We start from the raw sequence: 12,296 nt of genomic DNA, 5'->3' as shown, positions 1-12,296 counted from the left end.
AACGATACAATGTACATGAGACTGCTTATATAATAGCACTAGTGTAATATAAGAGGCGATCAAAAAGTTTCAGTTCGAAGGTCGTACAGTCCAGAATCGGTATGCCAATCAGGCAAAATCATAAATTTTGACAACAAAATCCACGGAGAACAGCGACCTGATTCTACACACATCAAAAAAAGTTTTGCATCACCTCCCTTCCCAGAACTCCTGAAGACAGACGTCGACTGTGGAGTTTGTATCACAGACACAGTCCCTTTCACTGTTCAGAGACGTCACTAAACCCGCCCAAAGATGTAAACAACTATGCATGAGCAGAGCCTATTAGATGCAGGGGGTCCGACAGCTGATCAGTTCCAGTCATTTCACGAGAAAGGAGGGTCATGGCTCGTGTTGTCTGTTGTTCAGCCATGCCTAGACCGTCAATACCGCCGTTCGATAGCGTCCGCATAGTGCCGGGAGGGGCTCTCAACAAGGGATGTGTCCAGGCGTCGCGGAGTGAACCAAAGCGATGTTGTTCGGACATGGAAGACGGAGAGACAGGAACTGTCGATGACATGCCTCGCTCAGGCCGCCCAAGGGCTACTTCTGTAGTGGATGACCGCTACCTACGGATTATGGCTCGGAGAAAACCTGACAATAACGCCAGCATGTTGAATAATGCTTGTCGTGCAGCCACGTGACGTCGTGTTAGGACTCAAACTGTGCGCAGTAGGTTGCATGATACGCAGCTTCACTCCCAACGTCCATGGCGAGGTCCATCTTTGCAACCACGGCACCATGCAGCGCGGTACAGATGGGCCCAACAACATGCTTCATGGACCACTCAGGATTGGCATCACGTTCTCTTCACCGATGAGTGTCGCATATGCCTTCAACCAGACAATCGTCGGAGACGTGTTTGGAGGCAACCCGGTCAGGCTGAGCGCCTTAGACACACTGTCCAACGAGTGCAGCAAGGTGGAGGTTCCATAATGTTTGGGGTGGTATTATGAGGGGCCGACGTACGCCGCTGGTGGTCATTGAAGCCGCCGTAACGGCTGTACGATACGTGAATGCCATCGTCCGACCGATAATGCAACCATATCGGCAGCATACTGGCGAGGCATTCCTCTTCATGAACGGCATTTCGCGCCCCTATCGTGCACATCTCGTGAATGACTTCCTTCAGGATAACGACATCGCACGACTAGAGTGGCCAGCAAGTTCTCCAGACATGAACCCTATCGAACATGCCTGGGATAGATTAAAAAGGGCTGTTTATGGACGACGTGACCCACCAACCACTCTGAGAGATCTAAGCCGAATAGCCATTGAGGAGTGGGACAATCTGGACCAACAGTGCCTTGATGAACTTGTGGATAGTATGCCACGACGAATACAGGCATGTTCCAATGCAAGAGGACGTGCTACTGGTTATTAGAGGTACCGGTGTGTACAGCATCTGGACCACCACCTCTGAAGGTCTCACTGTATGGTGGTACAACATGCAATTTGTGGTTTTTATGAGCAATAAAAAGGGCGGAAATGATGTTTATGTTGATCTCTATTCCAATTTTCTGTACAGGTTCTGGAACTCTCGGAACCGAGATGATGCAAAACTTAGTTTGATGAGTGTATATTTAATAATCAACAGTCGAGATCGTAATAATATTTCTCTATTAACCAGTTTCGGGTTATCTACAAGCCATCTCCAGAAGTTGTTTGGCCCCGTATGGGTGGTGCTGGCGCCTCCTCGGAATTTTCGTGATACCACGACCGCCGTCTACATTGAGACAATCACTCCACCGAAGAACCGGGTTGTAGATACCCATTTGGTGAAAGACCATGTTCTGCTGTGTGAAGTCCGTATCTGCCTGCTGGGCATCCTCGTATGATAGGAAACGCCAAACTTTCAAGCCGGTTTTAAGGGACCGAAGGCATGATAATCGCATGCGGAGATTATAGACGATAAGGCGGATGCCCGAGTGTGTTCCATTTGAGGTGGCGTAACTTCCGCGTTACGACATTTGCGATATGGAGACGTGCGTAATCATGAAACAGTCGCACACCCTGTCGCACGTTTCATTCCACAACAGTGGTTTTCGACAGATATGCTGCCCTGTACATATTTCTTCACTCTCCGATGGATGTCTGCCGGTGTTTGTCCTTCGGCAGCCAAAAACGCCACGTTGTTCCTACTTGGACGCATATGGTAACAACGTCCCCATAGTTCACGTTTCCTCCTTTATCGCACACACCTCGGAAAGATATGACTGCTACACTAAGCCCTTGCCTACATGGCAGTGCTTATACACTGAAGCGCCAAGGAAACTGGTATAGCCATGCGTATTCAAATACAAAGTTAAGTACACAGACAGAATACGGCTCTGCGGTAGGCAACGCCTATACAGGGTGAAAAGTATTTAAACCGACAAACTCTGGGAGGTTGTAGGGGACATCAAAACAAATATTTTCCCAAATGTCATTTTTTCCTATGAGGAGTATTTAAACCGGTAGAGGAAGATTTCTCTGGTGACTAATTAAACCAACAAAAAAGTCCAGAGGAGACATATCTGGGGATCGAGCAGGCCATGGTACAGGACCACCTCTGCCAATCCACGTTTCTGGGAACCGTCGGTCCAGGAATCGACGCACACGACGCCCTTAAATGTGGCGGCGCCCCGTCATGTCGGAAACACATGCGTTGTCTTGTAGGGTGGGACGTTTTCCAGCAATTCCGGCAATGCTCTGGCGGGAAAATTGTAATAGTGCCTGCCATTTAATGGCCTAGGTAGCAGATACGGCCCAATCAAACAGTCCTCAACAACACTGACCCACACATTAACGAAGAACAGCACCTGATGAGCGCTAGTAACTGTGGCATGTGGGTTATCCTCACTCCAAACATGCGAATTGTGCATGTTGAAGACTCGATCACGCCCGAACGTTGCGTCATCGGTAAACAACACAGAGGATGGAAACGTAGGATGAATTTCACAGTGTCCCAGGTACCACTGCGAAAACTATGCTCTAGGTGGATAATCAACTGGTTCCAGGTTGTGGACACGCTGTAGGTGAAATGGACATAACACTCCCTCTCGAAGGAGTCCCTGCCTACCCAATCATTCAGTGAAAACCACACATCGATAGCACTTTCCATTTTTGCAGTATCTGTGGAGCGAGCTTTTAGCGTCAAATTGCAGCGTTCTTACCGTGCGACGGCGTCCCGGTCTCACGCAGACGTTGGTACACAGCAGCAAAGGTCACATGATGCGGGATACGGCGATTAGGATATTGTTGTTGATAAACCCGCTGCGCAGCTCGTCCGTTGTGGTGCGCTACGTAGTACGCACCAAGCATGTCAGTATACTCACTCCAGGTGTATCGCTCCATTAGTAAACAGAGACAATGCAAAAAAATGGCTCTGAGCACTATGGGACTCAACTGCTGAGGTCATAAGTCCCCTAGAACTTAGAACTACTTAAACCTAACTAACCTAAAGACAACACACACATCCATGCCCGAGGCAGGATTCGAACCTGCGACCGTAGCGGTCGCGCGGTTCCAGACTGTAGCGCCAGAACCGCTCGGCCACCAGAGGCCGGCGGAGACAATGCACTAGTACACTGGTGGACAGCAGTTGTCTACAACTGAAGAGCGTAATACGCCCTCTAACAACTGAAGATCGTAATACGGCCTCTAAAACGTGAAGAGCGTAATACGGCCTCCACCGGTTTCAATAATTCTCATAGGAAAAAATGACATTAGGGAAAAATATTTGTTTTGATGTCCCCTACAACCTCCCAGAGTTTGTCGGTTTAAACATTTTTCACCCTGTATAAGACAAGTGTCTGGCGCAGTTGTTAGATCGGTTACTGCTTATACAACAGCAGGTTATCAGGATGTAAGTGAGTTTTAACGTGGTGTTATAGTCGGCGCACGAGCATCTCCAAGGTAGCGATGAAGTGGGGATTTTCCCGTACGACCATTTCACGAGTGTACAGTGAACATCGGGAATCCGATAAAGCATCAGATCTCCTACATTCCTGGAAAACGCTTGCTTGTCATGGGTGTGAGATAATATTTAATTTGCTGAAGTTCATACAGAATCATTTGGAAAGATTGGAAGAATTATAAGCATCTGTAATCTGTATAAATAAAAAAATGTAAATCTTCGGTTGTTCAAAATCGTATCTCCGAAAGTTCTTCACCAAATGTTTTGAAATTTTAACACAACATTGCATTCAGTGACCGCGTGTTATTATAAACTTGCTGGAGCACTTTATGTTATATGATATGTAAACAATACACGAAGGTCATACGTTGTTATCAGAAACCTCATGTTCGTTTGTTCAAAATCTTGAATCTCCAGAGTTGTTCACCGATCCCTTCCGAACTTTGAAACAACGTTGCATTCGAATACATTCGTGTTTTTATACGCACACTAGAGCACCACGAATATTATATAAATATGTATGTAGTAACTATAGGGGAAATCTATATAAAAACGTAAATTTTCGTTTGTTCAAAATCTTAGATCTCCGAAAGTTCTCCGCCGATTTCTTCGAAATTTTGACACAGTTTTGCATTCGAATAATGTCGTGCTACTATATATATAACTATATTTTATATATAGGTTATCCGGGCTAGACGTATATACAAATAATTTCTTATGGCCAGAGAACTCAACTTTTTGTGTTGTTGGGTAAATCACAGTTGACACAGTTACTCTCAAACGCATGATCCTCACCATTTCATCAACAGCACTGAATAGCATGGCGCATGCGCTCCAGAAACTGGGTATACATATCTCGACGTCTTGGCTGTCTATGCAGCTCCACATATGTCTCCCGACACATTTTCCTGGCGTATGGTGCCCCACCTCTGTATTATGCGGGTGTTACCACATTTCTCCATGAGACATTTGAACGGAAGCGGGCATTCTATTGTCTGGCCCAGTCGGTCTCTCGATCTGACTCCGCTGAATTTCGGTGTATGGGGGTTTATCAGTGACACTGTTCACGGAACAAGGGTTCGAGATCTGGCTGATATGAGACAATGGATCTACGCCGCAGCAGGGTGCATGACACCTGCCAAGCTTACAAACAACTGACGAGAAATGGAGTACCCTACCGATATTTGTAGGGCTACAGACGGTGCCTGCATTCATCTGTACCAACATGCATAAAAATGTTTGACCTCTTGTGTTCAATGGTCGACAAATAGTTATAAACCTTAGTAGGTACTTAAATAAAAACAAATGTTTTTGTGTACCTCTAGTCCAGACACCGTGTTTGTAACATGCAGGGTGAATCACCCAAAACTTGCACTGCAGATATTGAGAAAATGTAAAGTGCTATTGATGTGAAGTTTTCACAGAATGGTAGGAGCTCGTGTTATTAGCCAATAAACAGTTTGTAATAATAATTAGAAAGTGTATTTTTTGAGCAAATACATACTTCTTAAATGGAACAATGCACATTGATATTATCAAACAAAAAGTAAGATAAATTAGAATGTCAGTGCTGTTTGTTGTAGAATTTTAATGCTCGTTGTTTACGAGATATCGTATTTTGAAAAGTATCCATGCCGACACTTATTTGTGCCATTCAACTGCGTAGCTGCTATGTGTGATGTTGTTATGTTTGCTTACAGTGTGCTTGTGTGTTCCTTAAGTGCACTGCGACCTGCTAGTCAGTGTGTGAGAGTCCAAGCAGTAGGTCGTGAGTGGATGATGGGATTATTTACCAAGCAGAAAAAGTCGACATGCTCATGGTGCATGGATAGTGTAGGAATAATGCAGTTAGTTCTTATACAATGTATGCAGCAAAATATCCCAATAGACATCAACCATCTCCGCAATTATTTATCGACCTCTTCAACCGTTACGTGAAAATGACAATGTAAGGCCTCGACAACGTAACAAAAGTGAACAAGTGACGAAAGGAGAGTGGAAATTAATGTTCTTCGAGCCGTTGAAGTTGATCCGCGCATTAGTTCCCGTGCAATTGCACGAGGAAGTGGCATGAGTCAGGCAAGTATCCTACTCAGTCTCCATCGATATGGTTTCATCCCTATCACATCTTTCTCCATCAAGACCTGCACGGTACCGATTGCGAGACTCGTGCTAACTTCTGTACATAGGTATTAAGACAGGATACTGCACATGTATCATCTTGTTTGGTGATGAAGACACATTTACGAACCATGCCCAGGTAAACCGCGGAAACATGCATTATTGGTCGCCTGACAATCCTCACTGGCTTTGTCAGGTAGAACGTCAGTGTCCATGAAATGAAAATGTGTGATATGGGATAAAGAGCCGGCCGGAGTGGCCGAGCGGTTCTAGGCGCTACAGTCTGGAACCGCGCGACCGCTACGGTCGCAGTTTCGAATCCTGCCTCGGGCATGGATGTGTGTGATGCGCTTAGGTTAGTTAGGTTTAAGTAGTTCTAAGTTCTAGGGGACTGATGACCTTAGATGTTAAGTCCCATAGTGCTCAGAGCCATTTGAACCATTTCTTTTTTTGGGATAAAGAACCATCAACTCTTAGGCCCGTTTTTCATAGATGGAACACTGAATGTGCACAAGTATTGAAACCTCCTAACACATCATCTTCCACGGATGTTAGGAGACGTTCCTGTCCAGACTAGGAGGAACCTGTGGTACCACCATGATGGCTGTCCGGGCCCTAGTGCCGAAGTACTGCAGCATATTTTCGCGAAGTGTTTACAAATGGCTGGATTGGACGCAGAGGACCTGTACCTTTGCAGGCCTGTTCCCCGGATTTGACGCCTGTAGACTTTTTCTGTAGGGAAAGCTGAAAGACGCTGTCTAAAAGGACATACTAACTACACTAGATGATATGCAATGACAAATTACTGCAGTCTGCTCGGACATTACCACTGAAACGCTAGCAGGTGTGCAGCAGTCGTTCCAAACCAAACTAGAAGCTTGTATTAACGCTGCTGGGGGTCATTTTGAACGCAACCTGCGATTGTCAGTTGTCTCGTTACTGGTCAGAATCCACAGAACTAGTGTGTTCAAAAATGGTTCAAATGCCTCTGAGCACTATGGGACTTAACATCTATGGTCATCAGTCCCCTAGAACTTAGAACTACTTAAACCTAACTAACCTAAGGACGTCACACACATCCATGCCCGAGACAGGATTCGAACCTGCGACCGTAGCGGTCACGCTGTTCCAGACTGAAGCGCCTAGAACCGCTCGGCCACACCGGCCGGCAACTAGTGTGTGCACATGGTTGTTTTTAGTGTGTGCTACCTCAGGTATAACACAAGTGTCGGTGTGGAAACTTTCCAAAATAAATATCGCGTAAACGACTCGTAGTAGAGTTCTGCAACAAACACCACTGACTATCCAGTTTACCCTTCTTTTAGCTTGTTAATGTCAATAAGCATTTTTCCATTTAAAAATGTACGTTTACATTAAAAATACACTTCCTGAGTATTACCACAGTCTGTTTATTGGCTAACAATATGAGTCCCTGCCTACCCAATCATTCAGTGAAAACCACACATCGATAGCACTTTCCATTTTTGCAGTATCTGTGGAGCGAGCTTTAGTTGATTCACCCTGTATAAACAAATACATAATATATGAAGTGGAAATGTTATTACCAGAAATCTTGGAAAGCTTGGGTAGCTCAGTTGGTAGAGCACTTCCCCGCGAAAGACAAAGGTACCGAGTTCGAGTCTCGGTTCGGCACACACTTTTAATCTGCCAGGAAGTTTCATATCAGCCCACACTCCGCTGGAGAGTGAAAATCTCATTCTGGTAAGAGGATCTTATCTGCTGCGTCCCCGTTTGAATGGTCCACATTAGCTGGTATTGGTTCAAATGGCTCTGAGCACTATGGAACTTAACATCTGTGGTCATCAGTCCCCTAGAACTTAGAACTACTTAAACCTAACTAACCTAAGGACATCACACACATCCACGCCTGAGGCAGGATTCGAACCTGCGACCGTAGCGGTCACGCGGTTCTAGGCTGAAGCGCCTAGAACCGCACGGCCACACCGGCCGGCTAGCTGGCATTCCTGCGAGATGTGCTGCCAGAGTTCTTGGAGACTAACGCTTGCTGTCCGTGAAACGATGTGATTTCAACACGACGTTGCACCAACCCACTTCGATGTTAATGTCCACGAGCACCTGAAAAACGTGCTCTCGTTGTTGGATTGGAAGGTCCGCTCCTTTTTCCCATAGCCAATGCGATCGGCAGATCTCATATTTCTGGACTTTTCCTCTAGAGTTACCTGAAGACGTTGGTGTTTCCGTGTAGAAACAGATGAAGACCTGAATGCTAGCGTCAAAGCTGCCTACCTCTTGGTACAACAGACACCAACTATCTCTGACAGAGTGTGGCAGAACTTCATGCACCGTTGCCATGCGTGTATTGAGACTGGCGGTCGTCACTTTGAACAATTTCCATGAGCTACGTTGCTGTTAAGCGGTGTACGCTGTGTGTGTCCACAACGTAATAAATATGCATTCCCGACCATTGTTTTCCTATCTCAGTATAATCAGTTGTGACCGACCATCACCTGTCCCACTAACCAAAAAAGCTTTGAAACACGCTGAATAAATTGTATAACAGTGAAACGTTGATAGCAAGCAGGAAAGTTGTTTTTGTGGCTTTTTGGCTTATGAGTAGAATACTTCTACAGAATATGAATTTGCAATTACAATATGATTCTAGGTCACAGCGAGGGGGTAGAGGAGATGGACAAAGGTGAGTATGGAAATGGACATAGAAAGTGGAAAGGACGACATTGACAGAGAGATGGGGCAGTAGGAGAAGATGGACATAGAATGGAGAGAAGGAGAAGGTGGACAGAGTCAGTGGGAGAGAGAGAGAGAGAGAGAGAGGGGGGGGGGGGGCAACGAGATTGGGATGTGCATCCAGTTCTCTTACACGCTATGAGATCAAAAATATCCGGTCACCCCCAAACACATACGTTTTTCATATTAGGTGCATTGAGAGAGCAGAGTGGGGCTCTCTGGGGAACTCAAGGACTTCGAACGTGGTCAGGTGGTTGGGTGCCACTTGTGTCATACGTCTGTCCGCGAGATTTCCACACCCCTAAACACCCCTACGTCCACTGTTTCCGATGCGATAGTGAAGTGGAAACGGGAAGGGACACGTACAGCACAAAAGCGTACTGACCGACCTCGTCTATTGACTGCCAGAGACCGCCGACAGTTGAAGAGGGTCGTAATGTGTAATAGGCAGCCATCTAGCCAGACCATCACACTGGAATTCCAAACTGCAAGTACGCAAGTACTTTGACAGTTAGGCGGGAGGTGAGAAAACTTGGATTTCACTGTCGAACTGCTGCTCATAAGCCACACATCATACCGGTAAACGCCAAACGACGGCCCGCTTGGTGTAAGAAGCGTAAACATTGGACGATTGAACAGTGGAAAAACGTTGCGTGGAGTGACAAATCATGGTACACAATGTGGCGATCCGATGGCAGGGTGTGGGTATGGCGAATGTCCGGTGAACGGCATCTGCTAGCGTGTGTAGTACAAACAATAAAATTCGGAGGCGGTGGTGTTATCGCGTTGTAGTGTTTTTCATGGAGAGGGCTTGCACCCCTTGTTGTTTTGCGTGGCACTATCGCAGCACAGGCCTACATTGATGTTTTAAGCACCTTCTTGCTTCCCACTGTTGAAGGGCAATTTGGTGATGGCGATTGCATCATTCTACACGATCGAGCATCTGTTCATAATGCACGGCCTGTGGCGGTGTGGTTGCACGACAATAACATCCCTGTAATGGACTGGCCTGCATAGAGTTCTGACCTGAATTCTATAGAATACCATTGGGATGTTTTGGAACACCGACTTCGTGCCAGGTCTCACCGACCGACATCGATACCTCTCCACAGTGCAGCACTCCGTGAGGAATAGGCTGCCATTTCTCAAGAAACCTTCCAGCACCTGATTGAACGTATGCCTGCGAGAGTGGAAGCTGTGATCAAGGCTGATCCACTGTTCAATCGTCCGATGTTTAAGTTCCTTACACCAAGCGAGGCGTCGTTTGGCATTTACCGGCGAGATGTGTGGCCGCTCGACCATGAAATCCAAGTTTTATCACCAACTGTCATAGTACTTGCAGTGGATCCTGATGCAGTTTGGAATTCCTGTGTGTTGGTCTGGATAGAGATTTGCCTATTACACACTACGACCCTCTTCAACTGTCGGCAGTCTCTGTCAGTCAACAGACAAGGTCGGCTTGTACGGTTTTGTGCTGTACGTGTCCCTTCCCGTTTCCACTTCACTATCACATCGGAAACATTGGACGTAGGGACGTTTAGGAGTGTGGAAATCTCGCTGACAAATTTATGACACAAGTGACACCCAATCACCTGACCACGTTCGAAGTCTGTGAGTTCCGCTAAGCGCCCCATTCTGCTCTCTCAGGATGTCTAATGACTACTGAAGTCGCTGATATGGAGTACCTGGCAGTAAGTGGCAGAACAATGCACCTAATATGAAAAACGTATGTGTTTGGTGGTGACCGAATACTTTTGATTGCATAGTGTATGTCCGGGTTATGTCTTTCTCTAGTTCCTTTGACTGTTTCATTCAGGACGGCTGCATAATATACGACGTAATTTTGTGCAGGACGATACGAGGTTTTAAGGCTGTTATGTATTGAAAGGTCAATAATTGAAGGTTTGACTATAAGGTTATGAAACTAGTCTTTATTAGCAAATTATTTTGACGCAGCTGTTGCGGTTTTCATGATTTGAAATGTATCTGACAGCTGTAGCTGCTTATCATACTAAGTGTTTTTTAGTTTATGAAGGTTATTTTAGGGGCCATCGTGGAGTGAAAGAGATGTAGTATCGAGTGTTGAAAAAGATATTTTGAGATGGTTTTGAAATGCAGAAAGGATGAACGAAAGGGAGAGGATGAACGAAAGGAGATGGATAAAACAAATACACAAAACAAGTGAGTATGAGGGAGTTAGAAGGCGTCAACCTCAGCGAACGTACCTCCATCAGGCTGAGGACGTTTTTAGCACAAGAGTACCCTAACTAAGATAATAACGATACACCTATGTATGTAATTCAGGTTTAAAGAAGCACTGACTATCAAAACAAACCTCAATCGCTGTACTGTTGATATCTGGCTATGTTGACTAATTAATTTGGTGACCAAGGCCTTGAGGAAGCATGGCAGATTATGAATTCTGTAACGTAAGAAAGATTGTATTTGTAAGTTTTACATTGTGCGATTTGACAATGAAGCAATCTTGTACAAAAAAAAATGCTCGGTTATAAAAGTGTCGAGCATTTTCGATTTGCTTAGGTATTAAAAGTCCACAAGCACAAATCTTCAATACTACATGTATGGGGTGACGAATCTGTATGGGGCTAGGAGAAAATTTTTTTATACTTTATAGTCCGTTTTAAAAACGTGTTCTATTAAAAAGTTTTGTATTTAAATAATTATTATTAGTAGAATTAAAGCCAGTCAGTATTTACAAAGAGAATTACGTAAATGACCATCTGCCGTAGCAAATGGTTCAAATGGCTCTGAGCACTATGGGACTCAACATCTTAGGTCATAAGTCCCCTAGAACTTAGAACTACTTAAACCTAACTAACCTAAGGACATCACACACACCCATGCCTGAGGCAGGATTCGAACCTGCGACCGTAGCAGTCCCGCGGTTCCGGACTGCAGCGCCAGAACCGCTAGACCACCGCGGCCGGCTCTGCCGTAGCAGTTTATGTCATTTCATTATATCAGATCAATTGAATTTAACTCAGTTCCATCAACTGCTGTTAATTACATATTTAGGTGGATCAAAATGTACGATTTTAAGTTTATTCACTCTTCGGTGTCATGTGAGTTGGGTTACTAGTTCGGATAGAGCAAAGAAGGAACTGACTTTTTTTTCTTTTTCACTGTTTGTACTCTATTCCAAGGCGCAGAGCAGGATGTTTGAAATCTGGTCCATTAAAGAATAGCGGTTCATTCCAGCCAAATGTTGGGAGTGGGGCAGCGGGAATCCCAATCGGAAATATTTGGGTGGGGACTGTCGGTACCGGCATTCGTTTGATGACCAAAGGGAAACTACTGCACACCCGAGCAGGAGCTCTTTTTTTAAGCAGCGGTTATTTAAATGCGGGAACAGTAATATATATATGGTACATTACCTCATACTTGCATCCAGAAGCTTCTCAGATCATAAATGCCATATGTGTGCTGTTTCACAGGCATGAAGGCTACCTTTGATTGGCAATTTTCCTTCTTTAGAATACAAAGCTTATGC

This window comes from Schistocerca nitens, chromosome 9, assembly GCF_023898315.1.
Source record: "Schistocerca nitens isolate TAMUIC-IGC-003100 chromosome 9, iqSchNite1.1, whole genome shotgun sequence".
Lineage (NCBI taxonomy): Eukaryota > Metazoa > Arthropoda > Insecta > Orthoptera > Acrididae > Schistocerca > Schistocerca nitens.
Note: the sequence above shows the minus strand (reverse complement) of the source record.